Source organism: Petromyzon marinus, chromosome 4, assembly GCF_048934315.1.
Source record: "Petromyzon marinus isolate PM22_M1 ecotype Great Lakes invasive population chromosome 4, UKy_Petmar_22M1.pri1.0, whole genome shotgun sequence".
Lineage (NCBI taxonomy): Eukaryota > Metazoa > Chordata > Hyperoartia > Petromyzontiformes > Petromyzontidae > Petromyzon > Petromyzon marinus.
The window spans coordinates 19,852,426-19,871,026 of record NC_133670.1 but is presented as its reverse complement, the minus strand read 5'-3'; the positions used below and the strand labels follow the sequence as shown (position 1 = coordinate 19,871,026).

Genomic DNA, 18,601 nt, shown 5'->3' with positions numbered 1-18,601 from the left:
GGGGAAGTAACCCAGACCTCACCACTAAGGGGTAACTCAGACCTCACCACCAGAGACCTCAAGATCTCACCACTAGAGACCTCAGATCTCACCACTAGGGGGCTCCAGAACTCAGCACTAAGAGGAAGTACCTCAGACCTCACCACTAGGGGGGGCTCTCCAGACATCACCACCAGGGGGCTCCAGATATCACCCTTCAGGCCGTCCCAGGCCCTGCACACTAGAGGGCAGTAGTCTGTGCGCCGGTGGCCACGCAAAAGTGCGGCTCAAGCAGTGACGGAGCGCAGAGAGGAACCGGAGGAGGAGGAGGAGGTGGTTGGTAGCGTGCAGGCGAGCGAGCTGTGACCGGCTGCAAGAGCCCCGAGGCGAGGTAAGAGACCCAGGGGGTGGGGGGGGGGCGGCCACAGAGGGCCCCGCCGACCCGAGGCGGCCCGGGGCGGTCGCTGTCGGCCGGTTCGGGGCCGGGCAGACGCGGCCGCGCGCGGCGGGCCGGGCCGGGCCGGGCAGGGCCGGGCAGGGCCGCCGCAGGAACCGCGCGAGCCGTGGGGGGTCTGGTTACTTGCTGGTTAAGTACAGGGGACACACACACACAGTCTGGGCAACCCGAGTTCAAGTGTCGTCTGCGTGTCGGGGGTGTTGACCGGTCCGGGTCTAGGGTCTCTGTTCTGATATTAAAAGTGCCTCTCATTCCGCACTTTCGGTTCCCTATAGACTGTTGCGTGGAGTGTGCTTGCACGCCTGATGTGCGGGGTCACTGTGCAGTATGGAGGCTTCCAGGTTATCTGGGGTCTACAGCAGAACCCGAGCCCCGGCACCGCGTTGTGTACCCGAAGCGCCCCCCACCTCATCCTTCACGTTGCTGAAGCCCTGCGCGTGATGCCTGTCAATTGGGCCATCGTCCTTCGCTTCTCTTCTTGCCTCCCAACCCACCCAGCCATCCATCCCCCCCTGTCAAAAAAAAAAAGTATCGCGTGTAGAGCGAGCGCCTGTTCTCGTGAGATCTGCAGGAATGTTAAGTGGGGTGTTTATACGGGAAACCTCGCCTAGCCTCAGTGCTGACTTTTCAGGAGGGTCCTGCGTCGGGATGCTTGGACGGTTACGTTTGTAGGTTGTTTGGTGTGTTGGTGAGGCAGGAATCCGGAGCACCTGGAGGAATCCTCACGCTAAACCAGGGGGGGGGGGATGGTGAACCTTTTTTTTCTGCCAAGAGACATTTGGATATTTATAACATCATTCGGGGGCCATACTAAATCATCAACTTGAAAATTAGCCTGTTATATGTGTTCAAACATTTAATTAACTCACCCCTCATGTGATGGCTGGAACTGCTTCTCTTTGGTGAGGCGTGTGATGATGTTAGCTGGTATTGACGATGTTGCTACTCGCAACTGCTTTGCCAAGTTTGCTCTCCTAGATTTATTGAATTTCGAGTCCCGCCTGCGGTTGCCTTGGCAGGGCCACACCAAATGATTTCGCGGGCCTTGTACGGCCCGCGGGCCGGACGTTCCCCACTCCTGCGCAAAACGATGGGCTAACACTAAAATGTCCCGGGCAGATGTGTCCGCAAAACGATGGGCTACCACTAAAATGTCCCGGGCAGATGTGTCCGCAAAACGATGGGCTAACACTAAAATGTCCCGGGCAGATGTGTCCGCAAAACGATGGGCTAACACTAAAATGTCCCGGGCAGATGTGTCCGCAAAACGATGGGCTCACACTAAAATGTCCCGGGCAGATGGGCTCATAAACCCACTTGTTGTACTGCCATGTCTTGGTCACAACGCGGTTCATGCGGTCGGGGGGGGGGGGGTAGGGATGGGTCGTTTCATATCGATATTGTACCACCAACCTCTGCCTCCAGAAGCCTAGGGTCACAGGCGTGTGCCACCACACCTGATTGGGTCACCAACCCCATCTCAAACTGAGGCGTTGAGGTCCATGACCTTTGGAGCTGAGGGAAGAATCCGAGGAGAAATCCCATTTCTAAGCTCCACCTACCTGGAGGTGTTCCGTCTCCGTTGAAGCTGTGTTCGTGTCAGGTTTTAAATGCGACAATCGAACACTGTTGCTGATGCGGTCTCCTCAATATTCACCCGTGGCTATTTTTTTTCAGCGACGGATTGCACCCTTATAGTAGTCTGCTCAAGGTGATGTTCTGCAACATTTAAATCATTGGCTGCAATAAGCGCCTGTATCTACAAACAGAAAGTGTGCTGAACCACAGGGTGTACCCTCTCCCGAGACTTGGAGTAAACACAGGGTGTTTGTTGGGATTTGCACTCAAGTGAAGGAGAGACATGGCCATGCTTGAAGGCCCCAGTGTGCGTGGGTGATCCAGCATCTGGACATCAGACGCTCGCCACGTTTATAAATGATAGGCATGTGGGGGCACAAATAGCACAAGCTATGCTTTTCACAACACACACACAAACTGCTTAGTAACATTTTAAAACTAACAGTGAAGTCGTCTGTTCGGGTTAAATCAATCAAACAAATTATTCAGTTTCCATTGGCAATTCACATGCTGCTGCGTTCACGTCTAATGGGTTTATTGGTTCATGGATGCGTGTAGAGACACGTGTTTGTGTCGTATTGGCCTTCATAGGTGCTCGCTAACAGCACTTGCCTTGACCGCCTGAAAAAAGGATACGCGGAGATATGTGTTTGTTGTTGTTTTATTGCACACACACACACAGCCGTCTCATGGCAATATGCCCCGCAATCTTGTATAGTATTTGTTCCGGAGACCATTTGGTGTGCACAGCTTCCACATTGATCCGACCTGGAGCACATTTGTTTAGGAATCTTGTCAGATCAGAATAATATAAAACATGTGCCACTCCTTCATGAGCCATGTCGTAGGCAGAGGTTGGGATGAAGGATCTCTGCAATGGGAAGTGAGCTTGGGGCACGCTGCAAGCACATGTTACTTATGAGGCGCAGTGCGGGAAGCCCGTGACGGGAACCGCACCTGCTCGCTTCTTTGCCGACCTCGACAGAACGCTGGAGTAGGTCCCAACAATGAGTCGATTATTAATAATACCAAGGTACTGTAGTTGATAAAAAATATAATCTAACTTCTGCGCTCGGCGTGTCTTGTAGGGGTTTCCCACCTTCATGGGACAGGATTTGGGGATGGCCAACAATTTTTACAGGGGCCCAAGTATAATGGACCAAAAAAGAACTCTTCCACTTTTAGTCCATTGATTGACTTAAGCGTATGATCGTCACCAGCTCTCCGTGTTGGTTATGTTTGGATGACCTGCAACAGTCCAATGATGTTGTGCATGCCAGCTGTGGTGTGGTCGCTGCCCAAAGAACTGCGTTGACAAGACTTGTCAATAAATTGGTCACAGTGGCCAACAGTGGCCATTCGCAACATGTTTATGCGAATGTGGTACACAAGAAAGTGCCACTACTCTCATTAATTTCCTGCACTTTTGTGGAAGTGGAATACATGTAGTCATTTTACGATGTGTCACTTCTTTGTTTCTGGCGAGGATTTATGGTTCTCAGACAACACGAACACTCATTTTTAGATTTCATTCGCTATTCTTAGGACGTTTTCTCTCGATTTCAGAGAATCCTCCCCCCACTGAGCGTAGGTGACCATGTGGCGACTCGTTTCCTGTCACCCCTACCCAGAGAGGAGAACTACTGCTTTTTGACCACAACCACTCATATTTTCTCTCCTCCAACACAAGTGATCGATCACATTTTCTCCAGTTCTTATAAGCTTTTATTTGGCAATGCTTCCGGAACATGTGAAGTGGCTGGGCTCAGATTAAAAACTTGTCAACCGGAAATCAGTAGTCACATGCACTGTTACTACGACTGGCCCATTTTGGCATATCAACTGTAGTTGTGTACTATACTGAGAAGCATTTCAAGATTTGCAGTGTTTTTCGGTGAATAACTGATCATAATAATAATTACTGTACCGGACTGAGAGTATTTGCCAAATTTCACAATGTTAGTTGAGTAACCAGACCGGACATGATGCTGGTAATTTGTGAAGATGAGTGCTAGAAAAGGAAACATTTATCTCTATTTTCTTTAAAGATAAGGAAGGGACCATGTTTATGTTGAATGGTGTGAACACTGCAAGTTATTGCACACTATTGCGGTCGTGGTGTTTGTGGGTGAATGTAGCCAGTATATTGTTCACGGGTATCTCACTGACAGCATTGCAATGTGACCGTTTATGGTTGGGCAGCATAGCTGATTGGTGAAGGTGGCCCTGAAATCTCTGCCACGTATTTGCTTGCGTCCGCTATGGTCAACATGTTTGATTGAGGTGCGACAGCGATTAAACGTACGCTATGTTTATTCTAAGTCGCTTGAGATGTTTGTGCGCGTTACACGGTTGGCTACATACGTTGCGAAATAAGTTCGGCATACATACGTACGTACAAATATTTATCAAGAATACTTTCGGGCACGTTTGGTATTCAAGCCCATTATCGTTACCCAAGGCTATCAGTAATATAATCACCGTAATCAAATACCTCTGCACACCGCGCGCCTTTCTGCGCGAAAGCAACGTTGAGCGTTTTGTTATGTACCGACGCATGGGGTGTGGACGGCTGCTGACGTGGGGTCGGCCCCTTTTGGTCACTCTGACGGTCCTCGAGAGAGGCCCTCCTCCGTTGCGACCACAGCCCCTAACCCCGCTGGTCGGCCGGTCGGTCGGTCGTCCGTCCTACCGTCCGTCCGTGGACTGTGGCGGAGAGCCGAGGGAGTGTCTTCTGGGTGGGCGACGACGTGGAGGTGGCAGGCCAGGCATCGTTTGGGGCACGAGGGCCTGCGTCGCACGGCAAAGCAGCTCGTGGAAGGTAATGTATTCGTGAGTTGGCGATCGTCTTTGACATTGTCTGCGTGGCTGCCCGAGGGAGGGGTTGGTGTTGTTTACTGGGAGTTTTGAGGGTGGCTAAATGCGAGAGCGAGCTATATATATCGCCGGGTGTTGCTTCCTTGCATGCGTGCCTGTGACCTGGTTGAGAATCTGGCCGAGCGTTTTTATTCATTCCAATTGCATGTGTTTCATTTATTTAAAAAAACATTACAGTTTGTTACAAGCAGGGAATGAGGATGAATGTCGTTCATTTTTCACATTTTTCTCAACGCGTCTTTAAAAATGTATGAGACTGCATAATTACGTCAATCCACTCCCGGGGGGGGGGTGTTATTTGACCATACCCTACCATGCTGGTGAGTGTGGGTTGCTGATGGCATGGGAGCATAGCAGTACTGTACAACAACGGATACCGCCGCGTTGCTTTACGATGCCCACGGCAGAATCAACACTGCTTGACCTTCTGACAAATTCGAGCACGTTCCAAGCGATTTGCTCATAGATGGAGGGGGGGGGCATCTATACAGTGCACGTGAATTTGTCATTCACCCCGGCGAGGAGAAGTGCTGTAACAGCCCAACCATTCAACACGCTTTTATTTTCACTAGCAACAGCCAAACAAGTGTTTAAATTAAAATCTACTGAAGTGGCACAACAGTGTAAGGAAACAGGAAACTGTTTAAGGATGTGGAAACCTTAAAGGAAGGAACAGAGAGTGGATTTTGTACATGGCTGCCGCTCCGCCTGCACCACCACTGCTGTGATCGTTGGGCCGTCGTTTGCAAGAGAGATCTCCGGTTTGACGCGCAACATCTGGAGGTCGTCGTCATTAACGAGCACGGGAGGACACCTCGCTTGAGATCACGGTGGCGCTTCGGGACTTGGTTTTACGCTTGCATAAGGCCCCCCCCACCCCATCTATCAGGTAATACAAAAGATGGTGATGATCACGATGTAAATGGTGGCATTTACCGAATGCCCTTTGCGGTGGGGAAATATTGACCTGTCACGACGACTCCGCCGTGAACATGTCAAATTAAAACAAAATTATTTCTTCGTCGTACAGTATTTTTAAATGCAACAATGTGTTTGGTATTATTGACGGTACATTCATTGTCATGATCATCATTTTTGAGCCGTGCTCTATCCACCGCTGAATGAGAACCTGCCAAAGCTGCCGCCTATACCTGGACGTCCCCGCTTGTGCAACAGTCGATCCAGCCGCTGCGCACCAGCCGATGGAATCGCTCCATCTCCACAGCGACAAACAAGCCTGTCGGACGCGCTCTCTCATTTTGGCTTACCACTCCTTCATTTGTCTGAACCAGCAGCAGCAGCAGCCATTCACTCCAGTGACACGTTCACCCAAGCCCACTCGTCTTAACAGTCGCGCGAACGCGTTTGGCTTGCCTATGTTTTTCTCACGTAGTCATAATTTAACGTCTATGGTGCTTTTCAGTGCATGCCAGTTTGTGATATATGCGATGACTGTAAACGTATAGGAGCACCAGCACCCAGCGAGTAGTGAAGCTCCCACATACTGCTGTTACTATAAATCTGCGGTGGCGATGAACGATTGCGGCTTGCGTTGGACTGACGATCCTCAAGTCATAATTCAGAGCCCATGTTGATCATGAATTCTGTTCAGAATTTAGTAGATCCATGTGTCCTGCTGTGGACCACCGTGTACTGTGTGGCTGGGAGATGGGATCGTGACGTGTTCATAAACACACTCAGTGTCTCCCTAATCCACCAACCTCGCGAGGTGAGCATCCCTTTGGGCGGCTCTAAGCCAGCAGCGAAAATTCCACATTCCTATGGCAAAGGATAGTCAGACTTATACCAGCGCTGACTTCCGAAAATGTGGTACTGCTTGTATCGATCCTGGAGGCTATGATACGCACTAATACAGCAGGAGTGCATCGTTACATACTTTGTCGTTTTTAATTTCTCGCATTGTGTGCTTCTCGCTGTGTGTAACTGGATTGAGCAGAGTTGGACGTGGTTGACATTCATAAATGGGATTCTTTCTAGGAGCGAATTCATTTGGCGTTTACATCCACAATTGATCGTTGCACAACGTGTGTGTATATACCGGAGGCGACTGATGTAAATTCAGTCTCGTTGTATCTGTCTTCTGTTCGGGGCGATATTTTTTTTTGTCCTTCCGTGCAAATTGCTCACAAATCAATGCGATGATCACGTTGCCCGGCGTGTCACCGGTGCCACTGGTCGATATTGCTCGGCAGGCCCCTCCTGACTGTGCTCGCCGCGGTGTGGCGATACTACTTCGCTCGTGTGTCGTGCGATAACATGGTCCGTCGCGATAGTGGTACATTTACGAAGGCACACGGTATATTGATGCAGGTTTTCACATCTCATAACTGCCTGAAGATGCCTCCGACGCGGGAGGCGAAACGTCGCGAAGGAGATGATCAGTGCTCGCGCGGCAATTCCAAGAGATTAGCTTTTCACAGCATATCTCATAACTTGCTCAGCAAAATAAAGTTTTATACTGGATAGATGTTTTACCTGTTTAGGCATGCTTGTTTTCCTGCATGAAAAGCTGCAGTAAGCCTAGACCATTGCACAGTAGAAGTTACGTTGATTATTTCTTGTGTAACTGACAGCTTGCGAGCTGTGGAGCGTTATAGATTGTCAAATCGCAGCGATTCGAAGACTTGAGAGACATCATTTGCGTTGAGTAATCTGCAGTTGAAGAACGCTTAAGTCATCCTTATCCGTACTTGAAGTCCAGCAAGCCACAAACAACAAAGCAGTAGACCTGTGACGTACAATCACAAAAGTTATGGTGAAACCGATATCGCGAACATCATAATCGTGTCGTGACAAAACGATATGACGACAACGCTACTCGTGACCGGCAGAACAAAGCACAACCCTGGCGTAGTGGCGGGCGGGCGGGGGGGTAATGGAGGGTTTGTGGGTCCACGGCTACAACAGAACGAAGTTGTATCGTTGCCACTGCTGATGAGCTCAGCAGAGTGCAGATTTCGCTGGTGGGATGGGACGTAGCAGCACAGGGGGCGCGTCCGTGCGTGGTGCCGTACGACAGCCGCCAACCACGGGGTCCGCCGCTGCTGCTGCTGCTGCTCCTCGTGCGATCGCGCCCGACGCTGGGAGTCGCGCATCGCCCCTTGCCCCCGTGTCCTGCTGGGGGCGAACTGTCCATTAATGAGGAGCAGCGAGCGCGGCTCGCTCCTCGCTTCCTGTCCAGGAATTCCCCCGCGGCGGACGCCCCCGGGAGCGGCGCTCGCGGAGGCTCGTCGCTTAATAGCAACAACAATAATAACAATAATAATAGCCCGTCTCTCGCTGTCTGTGTGGGGCACAGAGCCCCGCACTGTCAACAGGGGGGGAGGGGGGAGGCAGCACTGTCCAGAGGGGGGGGGAGGCAGCACTGTCCAGAGGGGAGGGGGGAGGCAGCACTGTCCAGAGGGGAGGGGGGAGGCAGCACTGTCCAGAGGGGGGGGGGGAGGCAGCACTGTCCAGAGGGGAGGGGGGAGGCAGCACTGTCCAGAGGGGAGGGGGGAGGCAGCACTGTCCAGAGGGGAGGGGGGAGGCAGCACTGTCCAGAGGGGGGGGGGGAGGCAGCACTGTCCAGAGGGGGGGGGGAGGCAGCACTGTCCAGAGGGGGGGGGGGAGGCCGCACTGTCAACAGGGGGGGGGGAGGCAGCACTGTCCAGAGGGGGGGGGAGGCAGCACTGTCCAGAGGGGGGGGGGAGGCAGCACTGTCCAGGGGGGGGGGAGGCAGCACTGTCCAGAGGGGGGGGGAGGCAGCACTGTCCAGGGGGGGGTGGAGGCAGCACTGTCCAGAGGGGGGGGGGGGAGGCAGCACTGTCCAGAGGGGGGGAGGGGGGAGGCAGCACTGTCCAGAGGGGGGGGGAGGGGGGATGCAGCACTGTCCAGAGGGGGGGGGGAGGCAGCACTGTCCAGAGGGGGGGGAGGCAGCACTGTCCAGGGGGGGGGGGAGGGGGGAGGCAGCACTGTCCAGAGGGGGGGGAGGCAGCACTGTCCAGAGGGGGGGGGCCGCACTGTCCAGAGGGGGGGGGAGGCAGCACTGTCCAGAGGGGGGGGGGAGGCAGCACTGTCCAGAGGGGGGGGGGAGGCAGCACTGTCCAGAGGGGGGGGAGGCAGCACTGTCCAGAGGGGGGGGGGCCGCACTGTCCAGAGGGGGGGGGGGCAGCACTGTCCAGAGGGGGGGGGAGGCAGCACTGTCCAGGGGGGGGGGAAGCAGCACTGTCCAGAGGGGGGGGGGGAGGCAGCACTGTCCAGAGGGGGGGGGGGCCGCACTGTCCAGAGGGGGGGGGAGGCAGCACTGTCCAGAGGGGGGGGGGAGGCAGCACTGTCCAGAGGGGGGGAGGGAGGCCGCACTGTCAACAGGGGGGGGGGAGGCAGCACTGTCCAGAGGGGGGGGGAGGCAGCACTGTCCAGAGGGGGGGGGGAGGCAGCACTGGCCAGGGGGGGGGGAGGCAGCACTGTCCAGAGGGGGGGGGAGGCAGCACTGTCCAGGGGGGGGTGGAGGCAGCACTGTCCAGAGGGGGGGGGGGGGGGAGGCAGCACTGTCCAGAGGGGGGGGGAGGGGGGATGCAGCACTGTCCAGAGGGGGGGGGGGGAGGCAGCACTGTCCAGAGGGGGGGGAGGGGGGATGCAGCACTGTCCAGAGGGGGGGGGGAGGCAGCACTGTCCAGAGGGGGGGGAGGCAGCACTGTCCAGGGGGGGGGGGGAGGGGGGAGGCAGCACTGTCCAGAGGGGGGGGGGGAGGCAGCACTGTCCAGAGGGGGGGGGCCGCACTGTCCAGAGGGGGGGGGAGGCAGCACTGTCCAGAGGGGGGGGGAGGCAGCACTGTCCAGAGGGGGGGGGGGAGGCAGCACTGTCCAGAGGGGGGGGGGAGGCAGCACTGTCCAGAGGGGGGGGGGCCGCACTGTCCAGAGGGGGGGGGGCAGCACTGTCCAGAGGGGGGGGAGGCAGCACTGTCCAGGGGGGGGGGGAAGCAGCACTGTCCAGAGGGGGGGGGGGGAGGCAGCACTGTCCAGAGGGGGGGGGCCGCACTGTCCAGAGGGGGGGGGAGGCAGCACTGTCCAGAGGGGGGGGGAGGCAGCACTGTCCAGAGGGGGGGGGCCGCACTGTCAAGAGGGGGGGGGGAGGCAGCACTGTCCAGAGGGGGGGGGGGGTGGAGGCAGCACTGTCCAGAGGGGTGGGCCGCACTGTCCAGAGGGGGGGGGCTCTGTGTGCCCGAGTTACTGCTGCCCCGCGAGGGCACCCCAGGGAAGTGGCGATACAGAATCTGTGCTGCCTCGTCGTGGTGGTGAGGAGTGGGAGACCCGACCGTGGCAGGAGGCTGTCTATCGCCGTCTGTTGTTGTTTACTCCACTGTTGTTGTTTACTCCACTGTTGTTGTTGTTTACTCCACTGTTGTTGTTTACTCCACTGTTGTTGTTGTTTACTCCACTGTTGTTGTTTACTCCACTGTTGTTGTTTACTCCACTGTTGTTGTTGTTTACTCCACTGTTGTTGTTGTTTACTCCACTGTTGTTGTTTACTCCACTGTTGTTGTTGTTTACTCCACTGTTGTTGTTTACTCCACTGTTGTTGTTTACTGCACTGTTGGTGTTGTTTACTCCACTGTTGTTGTTTACTCCACTGTTGTTGTTGTTTACTCCACTGTTGTTGTTGTTTACTCCACTGTTGTTGTTTACTCCACTGTTGGTGTTGTTTACTCCACTGTTGTTGTTGTTTACTCCACTGTTGTTGTTTACTCCACTGTTGTTGTTTACTCCACTGTTGGTGTTGTTTACTCCACTGTTGTTGTTGTTTACTCCACTGTTGTTGTTTACTCCACTGTTGTTGTTGTTTACTCCACTGTTGTTGTTTACTCCACTGTTGTTGTTGTTGTTTACTCCACTGTTGTTGTTTACTCCACTGTTGTTGTTGTTTACTCCACTGTTGTTGTTGTTTACTCCACTGTTGTTGTTGTTTACTCCACTGTTGTTGTTGTTTACTCCACTGTTGTTGTTGTTTACTCCACTGTTGTTGTTGTTTACTCCACTGTTGTTGTTGTTTACTCCACTGTTGTTGTTTACTGCACTGTTGGTGTTGTTTACTCCACTGTTGTTGTTTACTCCACTGTTGTTGTTGTTTACTCCACTGTTGTTGTTGTTTACTCCACTGTTGTTGTTTACTCCACTGTTGGTGTTGTTTACTCCACTGTTGTTGTTGTTTACTCCACTGTTGTTGTTTACTCCACTGTTGTTGTTTACTCCACTGTTGGTGTTGTTTACTCCACTGTTGTTGTTGTTTACTCCACTGTTGTTGTTGTTTACTCCACTGTTGTTGTTTACTCCACTGTTGTTGTTTACTCCACTGTTGTTGTTGTTGTTTACTCCACTGTTGTTGTTTACTCCACTGTTGTTGTTGTTTACTCCACTGTTGTTGTTTACTCCACTGTTGTTGTTGTTTACTCCACTGTTGTTGTTGTTTACTCCACTGTTGTTGTTTACTCCACTGTTGTTGTTTACTGCACTGTTGGTGTTGTTTACTCCACTGTTGTTGTTTACTCCACTGTTGTTGTTGTTTACTCCACTGTTGTTGTTGTTTACTCCACTGTTGTTGTTTACTCCACTGTTGGTGTTGTTTACTCCACTGTTGTTGTTTACTCCACTGTTGTTGTTGTTTACTCCACTGTTGTTGTTTACTCCACTGTTGTTGTTGTTTACTCCACTGTTGTTGTTGTTTACTCCACTGTTGTTGTTTACTCCACTGTTGTTGTTTACTCCACTGTTGGTGTTGTTTACTCCACTGTTGTTGTTGTTTACTCCACTGTTGTTGTTTACTCCACTGTTGTTGTTTACTCCACTGTTGGTGTTGTTTACTCCACTGTTGTTGTTGTTTACTCCACTGTTGTTGTTGTTTACTCCACTGTTGTTGTTTACTCCACTGTTGTTGTTTACTCCACTGCTAGAGGGGCGGTGGGGTGAAGTGTGCGAGCCATTGCTGTGTGTGTGTGTGCGTAGCCTATTCCCGGTCGCGACCATATCTGAACCTGTCCTGGGCCTCCCCTAGGTCGACTCAGCCTCAAATGAGTACCTAGTGTGGTGTGTCAACATCGCCGCTGGGGAGACAAAGGCGGCCGGGCGTGATGCTTTCCACCTACCTCCCTCTCGTGTGCCGTGCCGGCCTTCATATATTCAATTTTATATACTTTAGCCCCTTGGTGTTAGTTAGACTTTGAACCCTTATTATAGTAAGACTTGTTTACCACTTATTTAAGATTTTAGATTCCGATATGTTGAATGTATGCACCATCCTGCCAAAGTAAATTCCGTGTCTGTGTGAACTTTCATGGCGAATAAAACCCTTTCTGATTCTGATTCATAAGTGCTCGCGAACAGCTCTTGCCCCAACAATCTGTTAAGGCTATACGGGGGGGGGGGTGTTTGTCTTTGTGGTCTATCCGCGTGTGTGTGCTCTACAGCACAGTACTCTGTGTGTGTCCTTTCGTGTTGTCGGGGGGAAAAGAGCTTCATAGCTCATCGGATTCCTCCAGTGTCAATGGTGCTTCTGATTCTGCCCTTTTGCCCCCCCCCCCTCTCCTACATACCCGTCAACCCGTACGGTTTGCCAATATTCATGTACAGGGGAATTGTGTAAAAAAAAGTGTGTCTGTGTTTCTCCCTTGTGATGGGACTTTGTAAGGTGGACGTTGAAATTTATAAGGACACGGGGTGACCAATGAGGTCTGAATTGGTCTAATAAGGTAGCCACTGGTAAGGGGTTGACAGGTATACGGCCCCGTGTTATGCCGATAACCAAACCCGAGTCTCAGCTACGGCACTGCGAGGGGCTGTGTGCGTGAGTGTTTGTTTTGAACCTGTCGACCGTCTTAGTGTGTGCCGTATAGTCGGAGGGTAGGGTGCTGTGTGCGTCTTATATCCAAAGTTTATATTATTTACATGAATTAAATTTGCATGCGTGACTCCGTGTGTCTTGTATTGCCTTCAGGGGGGGTAGTTCATTCTTTTTTTTAAGGCCACGTGTTCCTTTTTAGCAGCAGGGCGGATTGCCATTAGCTGTTAAACGTGTAATTCTGCCCTATGTATATGTCATTGCAGTACAGTAGCAACCAAGCTATAGAGTACTGCATTGGGTATTTATACGTATTATTAGTAATTAATAACTTCCATAATAGTGTTTTTTGGGTTAGATCCCGTAAATATGTGTCGTTAAAACCCGCCACCACCCGACACAGCCAACTAGTAAGGGTTGTCACGTAAACAGAACGTGGTCAATTCGTCACTAGTACAGCACACCGGTGTATTGGAGAGCCAAGCCACAACATTTACAATCTGAGTACAATAACTTAGCGAGCTCATCCGATGGAGTTTGGAAATCGGAGGGATGATGTGTGGCGGTGGTGCGACACTCCATTTTTAAAACATAACGCTGTTATTTATCATTTAAAGAGAGAGAGAGAAAAACAAATCCCCATCTCGTGTAATTGTTTTATTATCTTCGTTGCATCCTAGAGCGCGAGTACTGCCCAGCTCCCCCATTGTGTCTATCCACTGCTGGATGAAGGCCTCCCATACCGTGTCAACCCATACGGTTTACCCCGTATTCTTGTACAGGGAAATTGAGTTTTCACGTCCATACGGCGTTACAGGCGTTTCACTACGGGCAAACATATAATTGTCTTGATTTAAAGCTTTCGTGACTGCAGTAATCCATATTCTTAGTTCCTTCGGTAAAGTCACGTTGAAGGGAAACAAAAACCGACACATCTGATGACGACCGTTTGTGTTATGGTCGAAACGTCGTGAGAATTTTTTATTGTTTTATATATTTTATTATTTTATTGTTTCCCTTCAACGTGACTTTACCGAAAGAACTAAGAATATGAATATATCATTGTCTCTTTGTGTTTCTCCCTTGTGATGGGACTTTGTAGGATGAACGTTAAGGTGTATAAGGGCACGGGGTGACCAATAATGTCTGAATTGGTCTGTAAGGGGTTGAGAGGTATGGCCTCCCCACGCCGTGCCGGGTAAGTGGAGGCTATTCGTGCGTTTATCACGGCAGGAGCAGAGATGTTGGGAGCATGTTGTGCAGTACAACAACAAACAACAACGGAGAGTTGCTGCAACTTGCCCTCTGCTGGCAGTGTTGCCCCACAGCGGCTGCCTATGACAACAACCTGGTTGTGCACGATGGTCACCACCCATCAAAGCACAGTCCAGGCTCAGCCTTGCTCTTAGCTATTTTTTTTGTGTGGCATAGGCTGTCCCCGTAGGAACCAATTCATTTGTTTCCTCTCTTCCATACAGCACTGGAGCGTGGCCGCCCTACAGGCTGAGTGAGTACAGCCCCAGGGCGCGTTACCAAAAACAAACCCCCAAATTCAACAAGCGTTTAAAGTTTGATGTAATAAATGCCATTTGTGCCAGCAGAGATACTACACCTCATATTGTTGCTGCGACCCCACCGCCGCACCTCCTGTAAGCACGGTTTGGTTACTAAGTACGGTGGTGTGAAAGACGTTCAACACGCACACACCGATACCTCTCGCAGGAGGGTTCAAGAGGCGGGGAGTGTAGCGGTTTCGTGTACTGTCGAGGCTGCTTCTGTCCTTGTGTTTCACGGTGACTTTCCGACCAAATCGATGTCTTTCCGTGTGGTGCTGTTGCCCAATGAGTTTCCCTGCTGCTGCTGCTGCCGACAGAGCAGACAGAGGGAGGGCTTTAGGGCTCGCTTCCTGTGTTAGTTTTTGTGTCTACAGTGCCCCGTGAGTGTGGCCACGGGGCGCAGTGCATAAAGACTGACTCTGACAACATCGCCAGTGTGAGACATCACTTGAGTCTGACTGTTCTGACTGTGTGAGACGTCACTTGAGTCTGACTGTCCTGTCTGTGTGAGACATCACTTGAGTCTGACTGTTCTGTCTGACTGTGAGACATCACTTGAGTCGCACTGTTCTGTCTGACTGTGAGACATCACTTGAGTCTGACTGTTCTGTCTGTGTGAGACATCACTTGAGTCTGACTGTTCTGTCTGACTGTGCGACATCACTTGAGTCTGACTGTTCTGACTGTGTGAGACATCACTTGAGTCTGACTGTTCTGTCTGTGTGAGACATCACTTGAATCTGACTGTTCTGTCTGTGTGAGACATCACTTGAATCTGATTGTTCTGTCTGACTGTGAGACATCACTTGAGTCTGACTGTTCTGTCTGACTGTGAGACATCACTTGAGTCTGACTGTGTGAGACATCACTTGAGTCTGACTGTTCTGACTGTGTGAGAAATCACTTGAGTCTGACTGTTCTGTCTGACTGTGAGACATCACTTGAGTCTGACTGTTCTGACTGACTGTGAGACATCACTTGAGTCTGACTGTTCTGTCTGTGTGAGACATCACTTGAATCTGACTGTTCTGTCTGTGTGAGACATCACTTGAGTCTGACTGTTCTGTCTGACTGTGTGACATCACTTGAATCTGACTGTTCTGTCTATGTGAGACATCACTTGAGTCTGACTGTTCTGTCTGCCTGTGAGACATCACTTGAGTCTGACTGTTCTGACTGTCTGAGACATCACTTGAGTCTGACTGTTCTGACTGACTGTGAGACTTCACTTGAGTCTGACTGTTCTGTCTGACTGTGCGACATCACTTGAGTCTGACTGTTCTGTCTGACTGTGTGAGACATCACTTGAGTCTGACTGTTCTGTCTGTTTGAGACATCACTTGAATCTGACGGTTCTGACTGTGTGAGACATCACTTGAGTCTGACTGTTCTGTCTGACTGTGAGACATCACTTGAGTCTGACTGTTCTGTCTGTGAGACATCACTAGAGTCTGACTGTTCTGTCTGTGAGACATCACTTGAGTCTGACTGTTCTGTCTGACTGTGAGACATCACTTGAGTCTGACTGTTCTGTCTGACTGTGTGAGACATCACTAGAGTCTGACTGTTCTGTCTGACTGTGAGACATCACTTGAGTCTCACTATTCTGTCTGTGTGAGATATCACTTGAGTCTGACTATTCTGTCTGACTGTGAGACATCACTTGAGTCTGACTGTTCTGTCTGACTGTCTGAGACATCACTTGAGTCTGACTGTTCTGTCTGTGTGAGACATCACTTGAGTCTGACTGTTCTGTCTGTGTGAGACATCACTTGAGTCTGACTGTTCTGTCTGTGTGAGACATCACTTGAGTCTGACTGTTCTGTCTGTCTGAGACATCACTTGAGTCTGACTGTTCTGTCTGACTGTGAGACATCACTTGAGTCTCACTGTTCTGTCTGACTGTGAGACATCACTTGAGTCTGACTGTTCTGTCTGACTGTCTGAGACATCACTTGAGTCTCACTGTTCTGTCTGACTGTCTGAGACATCACTTGAGTCTCACTGTTCTGTCTGTGTGAGACATCACTTGAGTCTGACTGTTCTGTCTGACTGTGTGAGACAATACTTGAGCCTAACTGTTCTGTCTGACTGTGAGACATCACTTGAGTCTGACTGTTCTGACTGTGTGAGACATCACTTGAGTCTGACTGTTCTGACTGTGTGAGACATCACTTGAGTCTGACTGTTCTGTCCGACTGTCTGCAACATCACTTGAGTCTGACTGTTCTGTCTGACTGTGCGGAGACATCACTCGAGCGTGACCGTTCTACCTGCGACTGTGCCCGACGGGGCCACCCTGTACAGTCGAGTGTGGCAGGTGTCGACTGCTGCACCGTGTGCGACTCCTCAAGGCCCTCACTGCTGAGTTGCGACCTTGGGTGCTCTCCCAGTGTTGGTTTCCTGTGGCGGGGTGCGCTGCTGCTGCTGCCACCACCTCGGTGTTTTTCCACCCTCGGCAGCTAACGCGGGCGCCCGCCAGTAGCTGAGTCGGCAGTCACCGCAATGATTCGCGCGTCCGCAGCCACCATCTACCCGGGGCTGGACGGAGGGCCTCCCTTCGTTGTGGTCGTCGTCGCCTCTCGTGGCCTCGCGCCAATCCGTTCAGCTGCCACGCCACAGGAGCTCTTTTATCGCTCCGTCTCCACGGATGCCGTCCTGCCGGGGCCGTGTTTCCACACCTTGTGGCTGCGACTCCATCGTTAGTCTCGACCACCGACCGTAGAGACAGAGACTTGCTCTTGACCCGCATTTTTGTGTCCTCGTTCGTAAAAAGCGCGTCTCTTAACGTTGCGTGTGTTCTGTTCCATGTGTTGCTGTGTGTGCACTGTACCTTTAATTGTGCGGAGCGGTAGTGTTGAGAGGTTAGCATGCTGCACGACAAACCCGGCGACCTGAGTTTGATTCGCCCTCATGGTCAACACCAGTGGAGATTATCTCAACTGGTCCTGGGACTCCCCTATGTCGACTCAGCCTCCAGTGAGTATCTGGTGCGGTGTGTAAACATCGCCACTAGGGAGACAAAGGCGGCCGGGCTTGGTGCTGGCCACCCACCCCCTCGTGTGCCGTGCCAGCCTTCATAAGTGCTCGTGAACAGCACTTTCCCAAATAGTATTTTCAGGCTATTACGAGGTATCTTTTTTTTACTTGAATTCAGTTGTAAGTCATTATGAATGTAAGGTGAAACCGATGGAGGCTTACTCTCACTCTTACTGTTGCAACATAGGCAAGGGTAATGGCCCTTTATCACTTTTATATTTAATTATTCGTGGGTTCAAACTAGATTCGAAGCTTTTGTGACTGCAGGAGAATTACTCTTTGGTTCTTTCGGTAAAGTCACGTAGAAAATAAAATCTAATAATATAATACGACGTTTCGATTGCAACACAAGCAGCCATCATCAGGCAAGAATGAATGAGAAAGAACAAACATAGTAAACTTATAAACGCAATGAAACACAACACACAGAGAGCCGGCCAACACAACAGCCAACAGTGTCATTCTTTGGAGGAGCGTGGTCAGCCAGGAGGGGTGTTATTATTTGATTTAATTTTCTACGTGACTTTACCGAAAGAACCAAAGAGTATTTGTGGGGTTTATTTTTTTATTTTTTGACATTTGTGTCTTTTGACTGTACAACCTCGCCAGTAACGCGGTGGGCACGTCCCTGTGATCCAGCGCTTCGGCTGTGAGGTGGCTGCGATATGGGAGTGCAGCAGGCAGATTTTGTGAACGCATCTCTGTGAAAAAACCTTGTGAATGTTTTCCCCTCATATGTGGGGGGTTTTTTTCCGACTTTTTATCTTCTGATATGCAAATTACACCCTTCAAGTGAAAGGAATGATCCAAAAGTCACAGTTCAGTATTCTCGCTGAGGGCTTTCCTAGATAAGTGACATTATTGTTAATATAATGAAGTCGAAGATAATACAACTCCGTTTCACGACAGACTTTTTTTTTCCCCACAACGTCCGTTGCATAGCAATTTTTAAACTTTGGGCAATTTCCGTTTGATAAATAACTGGTCGAAAGCAGGAGTAAAACCAATGACCTCGCACAAACGTGGTCAGTGGTGATCGCATCGACCACTTCACTAATCTGCCACTTAAAAACGCCTTACAAATACGGTCTATTAAAGCCTTCCAAAGAAGGTTGAATGCGTTCAGCTGTGTCCGTCTATAACGGGGGGGGGGGGGCGGGCACGAATACTCTCGAAATGATGATGATTTGATGAGAGCAAATGCTTAGAATTACGTTGTGTTACTATGAGGGTTGCTCAAAACTAAGAGACGGTGAGAGTAAAAGCCACTGTATGCAAATATGCA

The 18,601-nt window shown here is 51.0% G+C and overlaps 1 protein-coding gene across 3 annotated transcripts in view; it reads left to right on the top strand.

Annotated features, from left to right (window-relative positions):
- The first annotated feature begins 213 nt into the window (after window positions 1-213).
- LOC116938517 (uncharacterized) overlaps window positions 214-18,601 on the top strand; it is a 38,336-nt gene continuing 19,948 nt past the window's right edge. Inside the window, exon 1 of one of the 3 annotated variants that reach the window (XM_032945670.2) lies at window positions 214-370. The gene's annotated coding sequence lies outside the window, so the exon portion shown is untranslated. The other 2 variants (XM_076059835.1, XM_076059834.1) reach the window with 2 other exon arrangements.